At 47.1% G+C, this 22,920-nt stretch overlaps 1 pseudogene; it reads right to left on the minus strand.

Moving 5' to 3' along the window:
- Positions 1 to 18,660: 18,660 nt before the first annotated feature.
- LOC146187339 (uncharacterized) overlaps positions 18,661 to 22,920 on the minus strand; it is a 139,467-nt pseudogene continuing 135,207 nt past the window's right edge.

Genomic DNA, 22,920 nt, shown 5'->3' on the forward strand with positions numbered 1-22,920 from the left:
GGTCTCTCGTTTCACATGGAATGGTTATGTCAGATTCAGCCTGCTAGGACCCTGGCATTGCACGTTACCCCTATAGGCCATTAAATCACGTCCACATGCGTTGGTTAAAGCGGGGCCTTAAATGTGGGCTAAGGAAGAAGAAATAGAGAAGAAGTACTCTCGGTCACGCGCAGCTAATGCTTTCAATCAATATTTGGTTCAGAAGCGTTGAACCCTTGTAATTTTTATTTAGGGTCGTCCAATGTGTATTTCTTCAGTAATTGTAGCAGATCAGTTGCATAGCCTGCTTGGGTGTCTTGGGCATGCTAGCATAGACTCCCAGTTGTCGGTACACGGAAGCCTCATCCCTATCCTATGTGATCAGGGAATACACAATGTCGATGTCTTCATCCCATCGCGGCTTCCGAGCCTTTTCCGTCTTCTTTTTAGAGCTGCCTGTAACGTACGAGGAGTTGCCGTGGCTGTGGAAGACTGTAGGATTTTATTGCAGGGCTCTGGCTCGGCTCTGGACTACTGCTAACTTGATGAGAAGCACTGGTAAACTCCTCTAGCTCTACCAGTGTGTTGTTTTACATTATGGTACATATGCAGTTCCGAAGAGCAATATGACTTCGAAAACATGCTGTGCAGTGCTTCGTATGATATAAGCATGTATTTCAAAGCTGAGCCTACATTTCTCTGGCTAACGCGTAGTTCAGCAGTCAGTAGTGCAGTGCTACGCGGTTTTGTAGTGTTCCTGCATGGTACTTATGAAAAGATCTACATTTTACATATGTGTGACGCTCCACTGTTGGCTAGTTCTGAATGGACGCACACTTTTCTGCATCTGCTCAGCATGTTAACTGCAATCTACATTCTTACCTTCCGTGTCACTGTATATTTAGTGCAGCGTTATTACAGCTGTCACTTCAGCCTGACTATGGATGTTTGAGATTGTGCTAAAAAGAATTGCCACCCTGAACAGCACACACTACTCTTGTTTTCACTCTCAGCTTTACGAACACTTACCTTGCATGTTTGGGAGCACAGGTAGGACTCTTGTGGAGATGTGAAATTACATAATGTGAGCATTACCAGTTTTTATTTGGCCTTGTCACCTCAACGGTTCTGCATAAACGCTTGGTTCGTAACAAAGTCTGCCACCTTTTCTCCCCACGCCCAAGAAAAGGCAACCAAGTAACATCAGTGGGCAACCTGAAATTGGTATGTCTCGGCTTTCCGATATTGGAACCACTGTAAACTTGCATTTTACCTTCTCTACATTATCTGACCTCACCATGTGCGTTGACCTCCGGTCCTAATTATGTAAAATACCTTATGCCAAATAACTGATTTTGAAAGAAGAGTATTCAGAAACATCATCATGTAGAAATAAGGCCACCGCACCTGTGTTTCATCATTTGCAGCCGATCCACTCGATACGCCATATTTTCAGACACGGTGTTTTTTTCGTGAAAGTATCTCGCAAGCTCTTCCAGCGTGCCTGGAACGTTGCAGCCTGCAAGTAGAGTTTCACAGCAGTAAACTGCGTTCACCATCACATATCCCATCACGCGCAGCTGTCCGTACATCTGTCCAAAGTGCTTGAACACTGCCCTGTCGCACAGAGGAAGTGAAATATTTACACAGATACTCGGCTCTACAGATGGTGCTGGCACTTCAGAAGAGGCACCGAGGCTATAGATTTGCCCTGGCAATTGCAGTGCCTATTATAAAAGACCCAAAATGAGGTTTGGCTTTCTTTAAGCCACTGCGTTGTTTCAGTGCACAAGACGATCGTGCCAAATACGAAGATTGTGAGGATACACACGAGTCCCCTGCTCCCATTAAAAAGGCAACGTTTAATTATCACGTGAGTTAAGCGCGGTGCTAGCGAGGCTGGTGGAGGAGAGGGCCCACTGGTCAGTCTCACTGTCTCGCAATCTCCTGCAGTGACACTGCCGCGGGTTTCCCTTTCTCCTCCGAGCTTACCCGGAACGCCTCCCCTTCGCGGTCTGAGACGAGGAGTTCGAGTCTCTCGGCTATCTCGGGGTCTTTCAGCGGTTGGTAGTGCACGCGCATAGTTCTGTTTTCCGCTGGGGAGACCGTCGGCGCACCTTTGTCGCCCGGTCATCGTACGCACTTACCGCTGCGGGCTGTGAGCGCGAAGCTACGCTAGGTGAGCAGCACACTCATCTCACCTACTCGCGTATGCTTCTCCATTCGGTGGTTTTTTTCCAGCCCCGTACGCGAGTGGGACGTTCGCTCGCTACTGCGGTTGCATTTTATTGTTGTGCCTTGTCGGGTACTCGAGCATAATAAAGCCTCTGCGAGTACGTAAGTCGGTGCTTGTCCCTTCTGGCCCGAACCCGCCGCAGTGACGACAGCCTGGGAGAGGAGCAAGTTTGAAGTAGGTAACGAAGCGCTGGATGTGGTAGGCGAATATGTTTACTTAGGACAGGTAGCAACCGCAGGTCCAGAGATCGAAAGAGAAATAATTAGGATAATAAGATTAGGATGGAGTGCATTTGGAAGGTACTCAAGCATTATGACTAGCAGCTTACCGATATCACTCAAGAGGAAAGTGTATAACAGTTGCATCCTACCGGCACTAACATATGGGGCTGAAACATGGAGGTTAACGAAAAGGATTCTGGTTAAGTCGAGGACAACGCAAAGGCCTATAGAACGGAAAATGGTAGGTGTAACGTTAACCGATAGGAAGCGCACAGAGTAGGCCAGAGAAATAACTCAAGTTACTGAAATTCTAGTTGGCATTAAGAAATGAGCGTGGGCAGGACATGTAGCGCGAAGAGAGGACTACCGATGGTCTCTAATTGGATTCCAAGAGAAGGTAAGCGTAGCAGAGGGCGGCAGAAAATTAGGTGAGCGGATAAGGTTAAGAAGTTCGCAGGGGTCAAGTGTATGCAGCTAGAACAAGAGCGGGTTATTTGGAGGAATATGGGAGAGGCCTTCGCCCTGCAGTGTGTATAGCCCGGCTGATGATGATGATGACATACCAGATCAAAGCTTAACAATGCGTCGCGCTTCGTTGGTCACACTCGTAATTTAATGCGAACCGAGGAACACGGGGCTAGAAAATATAATGATGCTGAGGCTGGCACGCCGGACACCATCGCATGCGGGGCTTTCCGGCAGCGCGACCAAACTCTTCGCTAGCACTATATTGTTCGCGACGAAGTTAAGGTTCTCAGAGCATGGTGGTACTTGTTCTTCGAACAAAACCTGATTACTACTAATTGATTACTTGGAAAGACTACTGGATTTCGGTGCACGTTGCTCATAACACTGAGCGGCCAACCCAGCTCTACAAAATGAGCAGTTTATCTAGAGCGCCAAACCTGTGGGCTATGGCACGAATGACATGCTTACGCAGCTGCTGAATTTGAAGCGCGATGCTCTGACATCAGTCACTCGTATGTCTATAGGCCCTGATGGCCGACATAGTAGTTACACTTAGATATTGAGATTCCTTTCTCTGCCGAGGTCTGCTCGAGAGCTCTGGAAGAAAGCGTGTTCATCTCTGTCATGTAAAAACTGCATCTCTATGAGAGTAGTTTTTGGAACAAGTAATCGTTTCACTGTAGGGATAGGGCATGTCGCTGTTCGTGAACTGCGGAAGCATTCCGGAGGCCATTACAATGAGCTTTCAGTTGGAGTGCGAAACGAGGAGCTCGGGAGATGGGCAGCGCTGCGCGTGCTGCGAGATCAGCGGTGTTGTTTAAACTCTTACCCTGGCCAGCACGTAAAGCGATCACCGCGAGCTTTCAAGCCGGCGCAGATGGCCGAAGAAAGGTGCCTCTGCATTGAAAAGTACAATCGTAGCAACGCACACATACCTTGTGGGACGCATCCAAGTTCGTTCATTACTGTGGCCCACGCATTGGCCTTTTTATTTATTTTTTTTTTGCGGTCTGTGACTCAGACGTAAGCTGTCCCACAAAATCGGACGTTTCTGCACTGCACTTAAGAGCTTATCGCTAAATTTGAATCGAACTGCCTTTGCGCCGTAGTCATGTCGCAAGCTGAAAAAAGTGACAAGCCAACAGTGCCCAACCCAGAAGCGCGCGCGCGACCACCATGCCCCGGCGACGAATATAGAATGAGTCGATCAGCGAGCCTTGATTAGGTTAGGGTGTCTAGAAGGGGAGGTGTGAAAACCGGACAATAAAAGCTGGTCCATTCCGCGTGATTGCCGCGCGGCGGCGCTGTTGTCAGCGGCGCCGTTAGCTCGCGCGGCGCGTCTGCTTGCGCGAGCAAGGACAAGGCTGTAGTCGAAACGCGTTCTGTTGAATGTTTCGAAGTTTTAGCAGACACCGCTGGTCTTCAAACATTATAAAGCTTAACTAGTACTACAGTTGACATATAAACAAAGAGAAACAACAGTATCTTTGGGCATCTGAGCGAATTTCGCGGAGTTTTCTGCTAGCCGAAAGCACATATTTTACAAATCTATTAAAGCCAATCAATTTTTATGGAGCTTAACTACGACGGAATGTGTTCCGCATGATTGTATACACAAAAATTTTCCTCTTCTTCTTGGTGAACGCTATAGTTATTGCCAAAATCACCCGATTCTTGCACACGTTACTTTTTGCGGCGGGTGTTATCACGCTCGAAAGCGATTGAATGCGATTAAACCTACCAGAGCATTACTAAACCATCACAAACGTGTTGAAAGGTTTCAGAGCCATTTCAACTACTTTTTCTTCGAATATTCGCTGCTCGTGCTGTGGTAGGCGTCATGCAGCCTACGTAAACAAAATTAAGCTTGTTGCCCGTACAATAGCAAGATCGTGTGCTGCAACCAACCTTCGCGCATTTTGGATATGATCAGTTCAGTTCAGTCGTTCAGTCGTGTCCGACTCTTCGTGACCCTATGGACCATGTCACGCCACGCTTTCTGGTCTCTCACTATCTTCCTAACATCACACAACTTAATCTGCAGTGCCTCGAGGATGCCATCTAACCATCGCGTTCGCTGCCTACCCCTTCTCCGGCGACCCTCAACCTTTCCCAACATCAAATCTTTCTCCAGCGACTCCTCTCTTTTCATAAGATGACCAAAGTAGCTGAGCTTTAACTTTAGAATTTGACCCTCCAATGAGCAGTCAGGGTTTATGGTCGACAATATCGACTGATTTGATCTTCTGGCAGTCCAAGGAACTCTCAAGAGTCTTCGCCAGCACCACAATTCAAACGCGTCAATTCTTCGGCGGTCAGCCTTTTGCACAGTCCAACTCTCGCATCCATACATCACAACTTTAAAGACCATAGCAAGAAGCAGGCGTCTCCTAATTTCATGACTGCAGTCTCCTTCCGAGGTAATCTTGGAGCCCAAGAACAGAAAATCTGTCACAGCTTCCACTTCTTGTCCACTGATGCTCCAGGACAAGAACGCAATAAAATCATGCAACGTATTCCTGGACAAGCAAGCTTTATTGGCACACAGCAGAATGTTTTCGACCAATTTCGCTGTTTACTTCAAATCACACAAGGCTTTGTTCTTTTACCTTTTTTTTTTCATTAATTTCTTGATTTAGACCCTTCAAAAGAAAGTGGATTCTGGTGAGGCAGAAACATCTTACTACCGATTTTGTGATTTCAACACAATGCTCCAACAACCAATCTGTGGCACGTTTGAGCTCACTTTCTGCAGTATGCTGAAAACAAATCTAGACTGCAGACGGGTTCTGCTGAATTCATGTGTCAGCCTGTTTTCAAGAGTTTGAATCAAATTATACAGTGATGATGATGAATACAGTAGCCCACCCACTCTTTACAAGCATCAGCTGGAAGATCTCTATAGGGACGCAGTCTTTCTCCACAAGGCAAGCCTCCCTGCATGCTATACAGTTTGTCGACAGCACACGCTTCCTGGCCACATAGCCCGCAATATAATATACCAGCCGAGTGTCGCTTCGCTTTTCGACATAGTCTGTGTAGTCTAACGCGACCTCAACAGCATCCAGGGGGACTGCAGCCCACTTCGAGAGCTGATCTGGGCAAGACGGTGCACGGAAAAGAGACACTTTTTCCGAACACGACTTGTAACCCGAATCGCACCCGGGAACAAAGCACCACCTCTGAGTTTTTTTCTTTGACGTCGGCGGCATTTCTGCCAGCACGCAGCGAGGGTATGCAAGCAGCACACGCAGGAAATCGCCCCGAAACACAAAACGACGACGGGTCAAACCGCGCTCTGACTACCTTCACTCTGACGCCCCCTCCGGAATGCTGACGGCGCCCCAGACCGCGGCGCTCCCTGGCGGCAGTCACGCGCAGGGGGCCACTCCTGTCTATGGGCAGCGCGCCGCGTTTTTCACACCTCCCCTTCTAGACACCCTAATTGGGTGCTCCTGCTGGCCGCTTCCGGCAGCGTCCGACGACGCGCGTCAATTATTTGGCGGGTCCAAGGCCAATCGCATGGTCGCGTTACTTGGAACAAAACGGGTGCGCAAACATATTCCCAGCACGGACATCCTCGCAGTGATTTATAAATATTCGAACTATTGAGTAATAAACAAAATTAAAATAACATTTTACATATTTATTGTCACGCTACTGACGACGTTGAAGGATTGTGATGGTGTGGCAGAAGAGGAGGAAGAAGCGTTGGTTTCTGGGCGCTAGTAGGCTTCATCTTGTTCCGCTACATCAGCACTGTAAACAAACACCCCTTCTTAGTACATCGTAACAACTTGGTGGAAGGTGCTCCGTACGATCCCTACCTACAGCTCTGCAAGACCAACTGGAGCTTCGACGTAGTGGCCGCATCGCTGGACTGCCACCGCTCACGACCATCATGGACCACACCGACTCAAACCGTGCAAGCCGCAACGCTGCAAGCCAGGCTGGCGACATGCCTGCCCACTCCAGCCCTATTCCGTCCCAGCCTTACCGGGAACGACGACCTTTTCCCGGAGAAGAAGGTGAGGACGTTGAGAAGTGGCTAGTTGATTATCAACGAGTTAGTCGGTACAACCGGTGGGACCCTCTTACCATGCTAACAAACGTCGTTTTCTTTCTCACTCACACGGCTATGATCTGGTTTGAGAATAACGAGGACACCTTGACGACTTGTGAACGGTTCGCCACCGAGTTAAAACTGCGTTTTGGCGACTCTGTTCCCAGCAAAAAGCGGGCTGAGCAGACCCTTGCTCAAAGAGCTCTTGCCCGATGAAACTTGTACAACCTACACAGAAGAGATCCTCAAGTTATGCAAATGTGTCAATTCCAACATGCCCGAGGAAGACAGAGTCGGTCACATTTTGAAGGGTATCGCGGCGGACGTGTACAACTTCTTAATCACCAAAGACAATCTTGACACTATCTCCGATGTCTTAGACACATCCGCGCATTTCAAGCTTTTAAAACACGTCGTATTGCGCCGAAATTTGGGCGGCTGGCCAACGTGCCTACCGTGGCCAGTCTTGATGACCATGCCCAACTAGATCTTCCGTCAACTATCCGGCAAATCGTGCGCGAAGAACTTCTACGGATCAACGCGCTTCCCCTGCATGAATCTGCTGAGGGTTCTGTCCAGAGGGCCTCTAGACGGCCGGCTTCACCCCCACAGGCAATTCAATGCAGCCTTGCTCCCAAGCTCCTGAAATTGCAGCTTCTATTGACTACCCGCCAATGCATTTTGCCAACCCGACTGCGTCGATGCTTGAAGCCCCAAGGTATGACGTCACCTCAAGTGCACCTAGATCTTCTATTCGATCTACAAGGATTCCTGTGCAGTGTGAGCATTCAGCCAGACCTACGATGCGCCCTGCTGTGCCTGGCTCTTATCCACAACAGCATTTTATACCTTCCCCACCAATATGCTACCGCAGCGGCGTAGAAGGTCACATCGCCAGGTACTGACGCAGTAGGTTCCCGCCACGCTATAACCGCCCGGTGCCTCCAGCAGTACCCAACAATCGGCAATACAGCCCCTTTTTCCAGGAATCCAATACGCCCCGTGGGTACTTCGGCAACATCCAGAACGGGAATCTCAGCGACCATTCCCCAGAATCTGAGCGAAGTGTTACTCCTCCACCCGCCTTCCGTGCGCGTCGTTCTCCATCACCGCAGCGGCTCTTTATGTCACCCCATCAGGAAAACTAACCAGCGCGACCGATGCGGGTGAGGCCGCTGGAAATGTGCTGTGTGCCAACATCCAACTGCAATGCTCAAAAACAAAATTCGTGTGTTCATTGATGGTGTGTGTGCATTAGCTTTGGTAGATACGGGTGCGACTGTGTCTGTGCTGAGTAATCAGTTTAGGCGCTTGTTGGGACGCAAAGTGATGTTTGAATATGACCGTGCTTCAACGTTTTGTAGTGTGTGGAGAGTCGTTGCGGCCACTGGGTGTGTGTAGTGCGCAAGTGTCTGTGAGTGGTGCAATTTTTCAAGCCGAATTCGTAGTCTTACCCCACTCTACGCATGACATCATTTTAGGAATGGACTTCTTGAAGTTTTGTGGCGCTACCGTGGACTGCTGAAGTCAAGAGGTTCATTTTGATGTCTCGCATCTACCGACTCTTTTTGAAAGTGGCCGTAATGAATAAACAGTTTTTATTATTACCGAAGACACAGTAGTTCCACCCTTGTCTGCGATGTTCGTCCCCGTGTCCGTTCCACTTCTTGAGCAGGTTTGTATCCAGGCCGTGGTGCACCAAGTTCATTCATCATGCCTGAAGAAAAATGTAATTATCTCTCACTGTATGATCTCCGTGCATCACGGTAGTGCCTCGTTATGGACAATCAATCCATCGTCCGAGCCCGCAGTTTTACCAACGGGATTGAAGCTTGCCTCCTGCGGACCCGATGCGCCCCACGTCATTGCTTTGGTCACAGATGCTACGAGTGCCACTGTACCTCTACCTGCTGATGAAACTTCGATCTTCCGCATGATCAGCGCCGATCTCAGCTCACCTCAACGCCGTACTCTTGTGGATATTCTTCCACCCTTTTTGCCTATGTTTGACTTTTCTCAAACAGATGGACCAACCTCTCGCCCTGCACATCGGACCCATCATAGCATCGACACTGGTTCGGCTCGTCCCATTCGTCAAAAGCCATATCACGTGTCCCCATCTGAGCGCAGTCATTCATGAGCAAATGGAGGACATGCTACGGAAGAAGGTGATACAAGAGTCATCTAGCCCCTGGGCTGCCCCTGTTATTCTTTTACGCAAGAAAGACGGTTCGTGGCGATTCTGCGTTGATTATCGCCGTCTAAATTCGGTTACGAAAAAGGACGTCTATCCTCTTCCTCACATAGACGATGCCCTAGACTGCCTCTCTGGTGCGTCCTATTTTTCTTGCCTTGATCTCAGATCTGGCTACTGGCGAATTCCAATGGACCCTGCGGATAAGAAAAAAACAGCCTTCGTAACGCCAGATGGCCTTTATGAGTTTAATGTTATGCATTCGGGCTGTGTAATGCGCCAGCCACATTTGAACGCTTTATGGACACAGTTTTGCGCGGCTTAAAATGGGACATTTGTCTTTGCTATCTGGGCGATGTCTTCATATTCGGGAAATCCTTCCAAGAACACAATGACCGTCTAGTACGTGTCTTGAATTGTCTGCACAACGCCGCCCTAATTCTGAACTCGAAAAAGTGCCACTTTGGAGGGCGCCAAGCGCTGGTGCTAGGACACCTTGTCAATGGTGATAGTGTAATGCCGGATCCCCAGAAAACTGCCGCTGTTGAGTCTTTTAAACCCCAGCAGGCAGTGAAGGAGTTGCGCAGTTTTCTAGGGTTGTGTTCGTATTTTAGACGCTTTATACATCGCTTTGCTGACGTTGCTTACCCGTTGACGTGCCTTCTCCACAAAAACTGTACATTTGACTGGACACCAGACTGCGACGCGTCATTCCGTCAACTGAAGTTTCTTTTAATATCGAAGCCCATCCTACGTCACTTCGATCCTACTGCAATGACAGAAGTACACACGGACGCTAGTGGACTCGGTCTCGGTGCCGTCCTTGTCCAACGGCACGATGAACGAGAGCATGTTATCGCGTACGCAAGTCGTACCCTGAGCAAGCCGGAGCGAAACTACACAGTCACCGAACAGGAATGCCTGCCTGTAGTTTTCGCTGTGCAGCGTTTCCCTTCATATTTGTACGGACGTTCGTTTACTATCATAACTGACCATCATTCACTCTTTTGGCTGCGGAACCTTCGAGACCCATGTGGTCACCTCGCACGCTGGGCCCTCCAGTTACAGGAATATGACTTTGCCGTGGTGTACAAAAACGGGAGGCGTCATGCAGACGCAGATTGTTTTTCTAGGATGCCAATGGCCACGACTGGACCTGAAAGCGACGATTTCGACAATATGTATCGACATTCGAGCCAGCGTTCCCCGACACGAATGTTTTCAAAACGAAACAGCAAAATGATAGCAGTCTTCAGCCTCTCTTTGCCCAAGCCAGCGTACCTAAAAGTCGTTTTTGTGTGCATGATGGCCTCCTATGGAAAAAGAGTTATTCGCCTGTCGGCCAGCGATACCTACTCGTAATTCCCAAGACGTTGTGCACGGACGTATTGCGTGTTATGCATGATGATCCACCTTCTGGGCATTTGGAATAGGTTTGAACACTCCACCGTGCTCAAGAAATATTTTACTGGCCCAGAATATGCTCGACGATTGAACAATACGTTGCCAGTTGCAAGCAATGTCAACGCCACAAACGTCCAACTGCAACCCCACCTGGCTTGCTGCACCCTGTGAAGACCCTGACAACTCCGTTTGGTCATGTAGGCATTGACCTCGTAAGTCCGTTTCCGAGGTCCGTGGATGGAAATCGCTGGATTGTAATCTGCGTGGACTATCTCACACGTTACTGTGAAACCGCCGCTCTTCCATCTGCTACGGCGCATCAGGTGTCGCTTTTCTTGCTGCACTCAGTCATCTTACTACACGGGCCGCCACGAATTGTCATCACTGATCGGGGCCGACAATTCACTGCTGATGTTGTTGAAGAGCTCATGCGTTTATGCACCGTAACTTTTTGACACTCGACGCCATACCGTCCCCAGACAAATGGCTTGACTGAGCGCGTCAACAGAACGCTTATCAACATGCTAGCCATGTATGCGGACACAGGGCATAAAAACTGGGACACCATACTACCCTTCATCACGTATGCGTTTAATACCGCCACGCATGAGACGACTGGGTACAGTCCATTTTTCCTGCTCTATGCCAGACCGCAACGCTACTCCCTGGATACTATCCTGCCCTTCTCAAGCCGTGAAGATCCCTGCCTGGCTGAGGCCTTCTGTCTCGCCGAAGAAGCTCGGGGAGTCGCCTGCTTACGGTCTGGTGTGTCACAAGAACGTTCCAAAGCGCGATACGATGCCAGTCACCGGCGTGTAATGTACTCCATTGGTAATCTAGTCTGAATGTGGCGTCCAATTCGACGCCGCGGCCTACAACAAAACCTCTTGGCCCACTATGACGGCCCATACGTGGTTTTCAAACGCATCAGTGATTTAACCTATGCAATAAATAGCCTGCCTGACAGCATCGGGTCGTCGGTCTACCAAAACCGAACTATGTCATGTTGCCCGCTTGAAGCCGTGTCAGCCTCGCACGACTCACGAACACGCTCAGAGGGCTTCGTCTGAGTAGGGGGGAAATGTCACGCTACTGACGACGATGAAGGATTGTGATGGTGTGGCAGAAGAGGAGGAAGAAGCGTTGGTTTCTGGGCGCTAGTAGGCTTCATCTTGTTCCGCTACATCAGCACTGTAAATAAACACTCCTTCTTATTACATCGTAACAATATGTTTATTAGATTTAGTTTTTTATTTCTTGAAAACAGCGCGGCACACTTATTGCGCAGTAGTTATAGTGCACCTTATATTTAGCGACCTCTTTTGCTCTAGTAAACCAGTTCTAAGAACCTTCCATAACGCAATGGGCTTGCGTGCGGGAAGGTGGCGGTCAGCTGTGTCTTCGTTGTATTGTCACATGGAGGAAGGAAATTTATCGTCGTGTCTTTGTCTTGTCATTTGCAAATTGCATACAACATGAACGCGGTTTATTGTGTGTCATACGTAGTCGCATGTTCTGTTGACAACGGTAAGGCTTCTCGGGCAGTGTTGCGTCAGCGCTTCTCCGGAGAGAAGTTCCGTCACGGCAAGTGGCGGCATGCAATGCTCGAACCGCGTCTGAATGCGTCGCTTTGGATTTTTAACTCAGAAGGGGAGCAAGCGAGCATTTAAATTTCTTTCGGGGCGTGCGTGGCATCCCTGTTAGCTTTGCTGCTCATTTCGGTTACTGTGTCGCAATCACCAGCATTAGCTGCATGAATTCGCTAGAGAAGTTGTTACTGGTGGGTTGGCTCCTAAACGATACTTTTCACGATTTACTAGTTGGTTTAAAGTAATACGTTAAAAAAAAGTGTTGTTTATAATGGACGCTGCCCACACGACGGTGATGTCTCGCGCCTCTGCGAGCGTAGACGTATATATATGATTTGAATTCCTCCTTGTCGCTCCTTAGTTCTCGTTTTTGTTAAGTTTCATAATACATTGATAGAATACACTTTCTCCTCTGGCACTCGATAGCACTTATAGGGCTCGAATAGAACTTTAAACACAGCACACGAGTTTTAAGTCAATTGGCAGCATCGAACATTAATAGAAGTGTTCATTACTATTTTTTTTAAATCCACTTTAATTTTATTGCGCTTTATTATGATCTTACAGAGGTGATTATTACCGGCTCTATAAAATGCGCGCTATACATGTGATATACCGGTAGCGACAAAGGCCCGGTCAATGTATGTCTACGGGGTTTTTGTGGTGTCGGAGTGGCCGCCACGAGCGCCACGACGGAGCACAGTCCGCGGCGAAACATGTAGGCTCCCTAGCACGGTGTACGCACGCCGGGACGGCGGCCTACAGAGACACGGACGCAGACGCTGAGCGACTTTGAGAGACTTTTATTCAGAGCTTGACATCTTAAATAGATACAGCGCCACTAATACATAGTCTCCTGAGGTGAGTAAGTTTTGGTCAAGGAAACCGAAACCACGATACAACATTATCCCCCTGTTTTTAGAAAATAATTGTGGAAGAAGCAACCTTATGCATTTGTTCACAGAATAAGTTCTACAGCAATCGTAGTTTTTAGAAGGATGGTGGAAGCAACATTATTATACATTTATATTGATATACATTCATTTGGCCAACTATCTGCCCACTTATGAAACAAAAAGCACGAAATAGAGCACTCGGTAGGAAAAATAAAATTTGGCATCACAGTGAACTGCCAATCCAAGACATATTTGAACATCTGTCTAGGTGTAGCACAAAAAATGCAGTTATATGAACACATGCCACTATCAAGGAATAAAATCCTTTAGGCGGTGCGGTTTCTGGCACCGCCTTTTGATCGCCGGAGCGATTGCGGTGCATAACGGTGCGTAGCTTCTCTAGGTGCCTCATACGACTCTTTAGATGCAGAAGAAGATTAAAAAGAATCCGAAGATTCAGTGGCGCGCCCCAGTAGCATAGCTAGGAGCGAAGACAGGAGCTGCATGTGAGCACGAAGGCTGAGAGACATGAGCATTAGGTGTTTCAGCGAAAGCATGGGGACTGGGCACACCAGCCAGTAGTTGTGAAGGTAAGTACCTGTATCGAGCGATTAGGTTCAGTTACACATCGATCCGGCGAAAGAAGAACATCATGTTGGGTGGGCATCATAACCGAATGTACAACTGCTGCCTGAATAGAATCCTCAGATCCTATGAAGCGCTCAGTAGTCGGGGCTGTAACCGCAGCATTTTGACTGGGCATGCCAGTCGGAATTTGAACGCGTAGCTGATCATTTCGCCTTCCGGCTGAAGATGATTGCACTTCGGAAATGTGGATAGCTACCAAGGTAGGCATCTACCTTAAATTGTGCCAAAAAAATGGGAATAGAGTAAAGAAACAAGAAAGGAAAAGTATACTAAAAAGAAAAAGTGCAAACAATAAAAAAGAAAAAAAAAGAAGCAAGTGAGCGAAAAAGTGGCGAATGGCGGTACAGAGTCGCACGAAAGGCTTTCGCCTTACCGCACTTAACAGCGATCTATGTGCCTCCAATGAACTTTTACGGACACTTTTTCGCAAACATGGCCGAGTTTGGTTTGGTTTGGTAAACCTTTATTTCCCACAGTAGGGGTCCTGGAGGACACTCGGCTAGGCGCCAGGTGTAGAGAGCAGCTCCCACGTCGGCACAGAGAGCCCGAAGCTCTCCGCCGCCGCGCGGGCCTCCTGGACAGCCCGAAGCTGATCATGTAGTGAAGCACTTTTTAAAACTTTGTCCCAACGTTCCTTGTTCTTGGCGTAGGCGTCGCTCGATGCAAAACCACACAGCATATGGTTTAAGTCTACACGGTCACTGCACCGTTCACACACATGTTGTCCGTCGTAGTCTGGGTCGATGTGCTTCATGCGCCAGGGGTTGGGGTATGAGTTCGTTTGGAGCAAGCGTAACGTGACTGATTGGCTGCGGGTTAATTTCTTATCCGGGAGGGGAAATGCTCGTCTGCCTAGATAAAAGTGCCGAGTAAGTCTTTCGACTTAATAAAAAAGATGAAGACGTCAACGGTGCTTAAATGAAGCGGGGGTAGGGTCCGGTTCTCAGAACAGCCTGGCAGAAAGCATCTGCACCGACCTGCTCATTGCGCGCCCGCACGTATACTGCGCTAAGCACTTGGCGGTCGATGCTGACGCGTTTAGGTAAAAAAAAAAAAGGCAGGAAATGTGTGGGTGGCCGGATGGGGACTTGGAGCCTTTTTTTTTTTTAATGTAGTGGTGATGGCCAGGCTCACATTTACCGTGATAGGGTGAAACGCCCCGATCTCCAGAAGAAAATCCGGCGTTGTCGGTTTTGTGAACGAAAAACATCAGCATGGCTCCGTGTGATGGTAGTCGGCCGGTGGTCCGGGAACGGACTGGTGGGCGGGTTGTGCGACATTACAAGACCACATAAATTTGCTGCCCTCTCAGGCTGCTCCTATCAAGTAAGAATCGAACTGGTGAGGTTGTAGCGTTGTGCATCCCGGCCTTGATGGTTTTGAACACGCACTCTTGTGAGTTGGCGAGCACCTTCCTCGTTGTAGAATGGAGGTGTTGTCATCATTCGAACTTTTGTCTACATTGGTAGCACTGCGTCTGCGTCAAGCGTACTCGTCATTTGCCGTCCGTAAACTAGGCTGAACGGAGCCATGTTGCTCGTTTCTAGGACGGCTGTACTGTATTCAAATGTGGTGGGAAATATAAGACTTCATCTCATGTTTCGTGTCCCACGTCCGCTTACATCGACAGTATGTCTGCAAGGGCATTGTCTAGGGCATTGTCAAGCAGTTTGTTTTCGGTCCACGAGTTGTCATCCTGCGTTGTTGGTGCGGATAATAAAATGAATGCATTCAATATGAGCTATGCAGAAAATGCAGCTCCTCGGTCTGTGATCATAAACTCCGGGGTGCCTTGTCGCAACACGATTTAAAGGGGGAAATTTTAGCAACTTGAAAGGCGGTGAAACTGAGAACAGTGGCTGTTTCCGAGTAGCGGGTTAAGTAGTCAGTAGCTACCGTAAACAATCAGTTCCCAGAAGCCGAAGTAGAGAGTTGTCCGAGTAAGTCCATCCTGATTTGTTGGAATGGTTGGGACTCGGGTTGAATGGCTGGCTTGACAGGCAGAGCCTTCGGTTGCTTGCAGTAATGAAAGGTTCGAACATATTCTGTCACATACTTTTATAAGCGAGGCATATTGTACCGTTCTTGATTCTAGCAAGCGTGCGTGTGACTCCAATGTGGCCGGAAGCTGTCCCTTTGTAGCAGGCTTAAAAAATCCCATCCCACGACAAGCAATCGGTGGCGAGCGCTGGCGGTAAACTTCGTCTTCACAAGAACGTCTTCACGCCAGAAAAAAAAAATACAAAGTGCAGCGGAAAGGTCTGGGTGCTTTAGGTATCGAGCTGCAAATATCTTGAACAGAGTTACATGGCAGCGGCGGCCGCTTTTAGGTGGAGGCGAACACCAGGCACTCACGTACTTTGCGATATAAGTTCAGGGTAAAGAAGAACAGGTGGTCGAAATTTCCGGAGCCCTCCACTACTGTGTTTTTCATAACCTTAATCGCTATGGCACGTTAAGCCCTATAAACAAAAACGAACAAGGGTTACATGCTCAACTACATGCCGAATGTCTGGGTAGCTGCGTAGTTGGCAGAAAAAGTTGGCTCCACTGATCGCATTCAAGTTTGCGTAGTCATGAATGGTGGCTTTGGGAGTTGATTTTGGGGCAGTATAAAACCAACTCCTACGGCTAAACATCAGGCATATAGCGTCTAAGTGCTTACACCCTGACTTAATTGTACGCCATGGTGATATAGTCTTGAAGTCGCAGCGTCCATTTTGAAGGCTCGCTGAAGGGCCCTCGAAGGTTGCCTGCCAGGAGAGTGCATGATGGTCGGTCGCCATTTTAAAACGTCTCCCATACAGGTATTGTATTCCAGACAATCCCGGCGTACCCTAGTAGGGTTCGGCAAAATGTTTTACATCCCAAAACTTCAATTTCAGGTGAAGCATTTCCTAACGTACACTTTAAAAAGCCAATTTTCTTCACTGCGTTTTTGAAAATGGGTGTTACATGTTCATTGTGTCTAAGATCTCAAGTGATTATTACTCCCAAGTACTTGTAGCTGCAAACGACCGATAGACACTGGTTGCTAATGTTATAAGCAAATATAAAAAGGTTCTTTTTGTGTGTTATCTGCATTGCAACCGTGTCTTTAGGATTAATACTCATTTGCGATTTCCAGCTGCAAGTTTGTATTTCCGATAGCGAGATGATTAACTCTGCCTGGTCTTTTAAATTGCGTATTTCATGATGCAGAATGCAGTCATCTCGGAAAATCTTGATCTTTATGTGCATGTCACAGGAAATATCATTGACGAACATCAGAAAGACGAGCGGACCTGATACTGATCCTATTGGATTTCCTGAGTGCACTTTCGCGGAGGTGGAAGCGGCATCATTTACTTTGAACACACTGTTTCCATAAAGACATGTATGCTTGAATCCAGTTAATTAAGGTTTTCTCCTTTAGAATAGGCTTTTCTTTAATCGGTAATTTTGAGTGAGAGACGCGGTAGAAGGCTTTTCTGAAATATAGTTTCTGGCGAATCATAGCTAAAGTTCCTTTTGCGCCATAAAACCTGAAATAGCTATCTACCTTTTTCGAAATCGAGCACCATATTACGTTCCCCTTGGCTTTACTTATCTAAAGCTACTTCTAAATCATTGCTTATTTCTATGAGCTGCAATACGATAGAAAACCCTTGCCTAAACCAATGCATCAACTAACGCGCTGACATTCAAAACGACGGAAATGTGTTTGAATATTATGTGTCCGAAAAATTGAACGCATTTCCAAAGTAATGAAATTGGCCTGTATGCGTGAGGAGTGATGGATTTTTTGGTTTTACTATTGGAACGATCTTTGCGCAGTTCCTTTCGGTTGGGAGATCTCCGCTTACGGTTAATACATGTACATTAAAGCTAAATATGTTGTACGCCACTCGGAGTACCGGAAAAGAAATGCGTTCGTGATTCCATCATCTCATAATCTCCGAGTAATTTCAATTTCAAGATTGAGTAATAGTGGTAGCACTCCTTCCTGGATAATGGTGACGTCACCAATTAGCAGAATGTGTTCATAGCCTCGGAAGTGTGGCCTGATACCGTCCACGTGGGCAAACACAGGGCAGAAGTACTGTTTGGGAGCATCTGCGATATCTGCATTCTATGCGATAAAAGTATCACTAATAGCTGGATTGGGTTCGAATTTCGTTTTCGGTGGTAAGTGCTGCCAGACCCTCCCCGTGGCAGAAATAAGAAAGTTTTTATGTTTATTTTCTAAAAGTAAACGTTCATTTTTTTTTTCAGCTAATAATACACGTAAACAAACTTACTCGTCCAAATAGTTGGGTGTTGCTTGTGTTGTTTTGTGTTGCCCTATTTAGCTTCAATTCATGTCATCTAGCTCATTCATGTTCCAGTCATGTCATGTCATGTGTCATAGCCACTTCTGATGAGTCAGATCAGATATCCAATGTGCATGACTATGGAGTCGGTGACTTCTGTACGTCAATCAAAGCATGCCCATGAGTAGTGTCTAGTCATGACTCTCAAAAGTGTTGAGTGATGACGCTCAAAACTGGTTGATAATTGACTCAAAACTTCTGAGTCATGACACTTTAGGAGGTACTGAAAAGCAGTGACGCACATACTTGGCATTTAGTGCTTTAGAAGCTTTTTTAACACTGTCGTTAAAAAATTGCTGTCAAACACTTTAGGAGGTACTGAAAAGCAGCGACGCACATACTTGGCATTTAGTGATTTAAAAGCTTTTTTTAACATTGTCGTTAAATTATAAATAAAGTATGAGGTGATAGCACTAGAGCAGGGTTGGAATGTGATATACGCCCACTGAATATACAACGTGTGAATTAAAGTAATTTGTTTTTCCTATGGCTCAAAAAGCACGTTTCTTGTTTCAGAGGAAAAAACAAAGGCGGGAGTGGGAGTGGGGCATCTGTAGAAGCAAGGCACACACCAGGGCGCCTCTACAGTGCGTTTAATCCCCAGCTCTGCTTACGTTTGTCGATGTAGCAACATGGCGATCAGTCTCTTTCTCGCGCGCTCCCTGTCTTCAACCTCGTCTTCCTTCTCGTCGCTCTGTTTGCAGATTCTTGCCTGAAACTGCAACACGCTCCGCGCCCTGAGGTGAGAGGTAGCCCGAAGCTTGAACGGTGCCACCTCGTAAAGCTCCTGCTCGCTCTCAGTCATCTTGGTTCCTGTCGTGTAGGGCGCGATATAGTCAATGTGGAACAGCTGGAGCAACACGGACGGGGTGCAGGACTTGGACGCATCTGCTGGTTGTATCCCTACTCCCCGGCATGAAGGTCTTATTGTGACTTTGCCCAACTTCACTGTAAGCATAATAGGCTTTCACCTAGTTCACCAGCATAAAAGGGTGAATTCAACGCTGGAAGTTCACAGCTGCATCTCGAAGTTTCTACGCACATCCTTGACGTAAACGCTGATACCACTCACACACACACTCTGGCACAACACAACACAACACTCTGGCAAAACACTCAGGGTTTCCATTGTGTTCTTTTTCTGCGCACGGCCGTGCTTTCTTTCTGTGCCTGTGAAACCCTTTCTGCCACTTTACCAGGCTGTTCGATTATTCGTTGCCTTTCTTCCTCTCCTTTTCGCACTGCATAAGTGCTTAACCCCTGGAGAAAAGCTTTTCGTTTGCCACCTCGGCCTCTTTCACAAGCTGTACAGAAGACGGCGTGTCTGCTAGAGTCATTATGGAGTCATCTTTCCGCCACACATTATTTACAAAAGTTCCACTTCTGAGTTCTTCGAGGGAGGCTATCTGCTGTTGGCTTTCTTTGTCTTGCATAGAGTCAATTAATTTACTTCTGTCTTTCTCTATTTGCTTCTGGATTTCTTTCAATGCTCGCTCCAAGGGTATGACATCAGGTACACGATCAATATGTAACGCTCTCTCAATCTTCTTCCGATGGCGGTCCGAAAACAATCTCGCTTGTACACAGCACAGAAGCGTCTGCCCGCCATTCAAATCGTGTAACTGCCTCGATGCTTCCTGTACTGTTGGAGAGCCCCGTCTGGGTAGGTTCAAGATTGTAATACGCTTCTTCAAGAGGTGGATCCCCCAGAAGGGCAGCCGCTCCTTGGTCACCATCGCTCTGGGCCCACTTAGAATCATCACTCTTAACAATCACTCTCCGCGATGTTTCGGCGTACTGGGTCTTTAGAGCTGACTCGGGAAAAGAAAAGTCAAGCATTGGTATTACCGCGGTGGAACTTTCGACTTGTGTCTCTGTAAGCACAATGTGAGAATAGGCGGTTTCGTTGATGATGACTCGGCGAACAACGATTCAGGCTTCGAAGGGATTCTGCGGACTGCAGCTAGAAGAGGCTGGGTGGCTGAAGTCGTCTGAAACGATTCGATGTCTTTCTTCGCGCCGTTACATAAATTCTTCCTGCATTGCGTCACTTCTTTGAAACATTCGTTGTAGCTCTCTACCTGTCCAGAGAATGGCTTCTGAATGGAAGCTTTGTTTTCCGGCCGTGAGCTGCACTTTTCTGTTACGTTCGATCCCGCTGCTACTTTCGCACAAGATGTGGCTACTGCATGCAGTGAGCTCCACCGCTGTCTTCATGAAACGATGACTGTCGGCAACAATAGTAGGCCCCTTAACCCCCTCGATGTGATGGTAGAGGAGCGTCAAAGTCTGTGGGATAGTTTTCTGATACTGTAATGCAACTGCGGTGTCTTCTGCACAAACGTCGCCTTTAAAAGCCTGCAGCTTCTCGCTCATTTCGCACAAGCCGTTGTTGCATGCCTCTAGTCTTGCGTGAAGAAGCTTTAGTGCAAGAATATTTACTGCGTTAGAATTCAAAAGTTCTCTTGCCTCATGTAAGAGCCGGGTAATAAAAGCTCGCTGGATGACGCGCTTCCTTTCGATGTGGTCCATAGCGTGTCGTTGAAGCCCTCTTATCTCTTTCGGGTGGAGTTCGATGGCGGAGCTCCTGGTATCTAACTGGAGGGTCGCTGTCGTTCCTCTTGCAACCTACAGAAAAGATTGATGGAGGATCTCACATTACCCTCCCGGGTTGCGTATTGCCAAACCACATTCCGTAGGCGCACTGGAGCAGACTATCGATGCTCTCAGCGAGTTAAACGGCGATTGTTGCTGAAAGATATCTCAGAACGCAACCTAAAGGTAACATACACCCACTGTAAACGACGATTGTTGCTGAAAGGTGTCTGTGAATGCTACCTAAAGGTAACATACACTCACTGAAGGCACGAAATGATTACGGGGAAGATTATTGCTTAGTGTAACCATTACCGTACCTATTGTTACTGAAAGATGTCTATGAAAGCAATCTAAAGGTAACATACACTCACTGAAGGCAGGAAATGATTACGGTGAAGACAATTGCAAAAACAATATTCAAAAGTTCAGGAGTCGAGCAGATGTTTCAGTGGCATCAGTGCAGAGAAGGCTGGTGGTAATCCATTGCGCCACAAAAACGACAGGAACGGTGGTCTTTAAATTCATTCATATGCGTTTAGACAATATATCCACTATTTGTCGCCAGGTGGCGCTGCTCAGAGTAATGAAGCAGGCGCAATCACTGTTCCTGAAGCTCTGGGGTTTAGAGATAACAGTGGCTGAGTGAATAAACCGGCTGTGGAAACTAGCAAAAAACGGCTGGAAGATTGGTGGCTTAAAAGCAGAGAAGTGACATAATGTTAGTAATGTAGGAGCAAAATTTAATAAATAGAATGATGGTTTAGTTAACCATCCTAAATCAATAATTAAGATATATGGAGAAAAATGAGCATGATAGCTACTGCTACCACCCCGTTTCAAAGGGGACGCTCCTATATTCCATCCATCCATCCATCCAAGCTCTGGAAACAGTCATAACGAATAAGCAAATTCCGGACAGCTGGCGGCAGAGTAAAATGAACTTGGTATATAAAGGGAAAGGAGAAAGGATGCACATAAACTCATACAGGCCGATTACCATAACATCTGTTATGTACAGGTTGGCCATGCAGGCGGTGAAATTAAAGGTGCAAGCATGGGTAGAAAGTAACAAGATACTCGGACAACTTCAGAACGGCTTTAGAAATGGTAGGCGCTTAGATGATAGCCTGGTCGTGCTTACCCAATGCATCGAATTATCTAGAGTGGAATATAGACCTTTGTATTTAGCCTTCCTGGACATAAACGGTGCGTACGCAACGTAAGCAGGGAACTCCTGTGGAACATATTAAAAGAAGAAGGTATCGGTTATGAGATAATAGAGTTCCTACAGGAAATATACCGGAATAACAAAGTAGAAATTACATGGGAAGCGATAAGAAGTACGGAAGATGTCAAAGTATGCAAAGGATTAAGACAAGGCTGTCCTCTATCACCGCTGCTGTTCATGCTTTATGTGATAAACCTGGAACGGAGGATACAAGACAGTAACCTAGGTTTTAACCTGTCATATAGATTACCGGAAAGGCGGTAGAGCAGCGCCTCCCCGGTTTGATGTATGCAGACGATATTGTGCTGCTAGCTGAGAGTCTGGAAGAACTGCAAACTCTAGTTAAGTATTGCGGAGACGAAGGGGACGCTCTAGGCTTCAGTTTTAGCGCAGTAAAGTCGGGCCTGATGATTTTTAACGGCACAATTCTGATCAGGGTCTTAAAATACAAGGCCACGAAATACCCAGAGTAGCAGAATATAAATATCTGGGGGTATGGGTAAACGAAGGATTGGCATACATTGGAAAGCATGAGCAATCACTTAAGGCCAAAGGGCGAAGGAATGCCGGGATAATGAAGCATAGGGCATTGTGGGGATACAACAGGTATGAGGTTTTGAGGGGTATTTGGAAAGGAATTGTGGTGCCCGGACTTACTTTCGGAAATGCTGTTTTGTGCCTAAAATCAGAGGTACAGCCGACATTAGAAATAAATCAGAGATCCGTTGGACGATTAGCACTAGGTGCCCACGGCAAAACTACAAATGAGGCGGTACAGGGAGATATGGGCTGGGCATCTTTCGAAGTACGGGAAGCTCAGAGTAAAATATTATATGAGGAACGCCTGAGGAAATTGGACAATAACAAATGGGCAACTAAAGTATTTAAATACCTGTACTTAAAAAGTGTTGGCTAACAATGGAAGAAAAGAACTAGGAAACTAACTAGTAAGTATGCTAGTCACAAGGACGGAGAAATAAAGAGCATTAAGCAACAGGTGAAAAACACACAAGGTAAAAATTGGATAAATTCGATGAAAAAGAA

Source organism: Amblyomma maculatum, chromosome 6, assembly GCF_055883805.1.
Source record: "Amblyomma maculatum isolate TAMU_Amacu chromosome 6, ASM5588380v1, whole genome shotgun sequence".
NCBI classification, from domain to species: Eukaryota; Metazoa; Arthropoda; class Arachnida; order Ixodida; family Ixodidae; genus Amblyomma; species Amblyomma maculatum.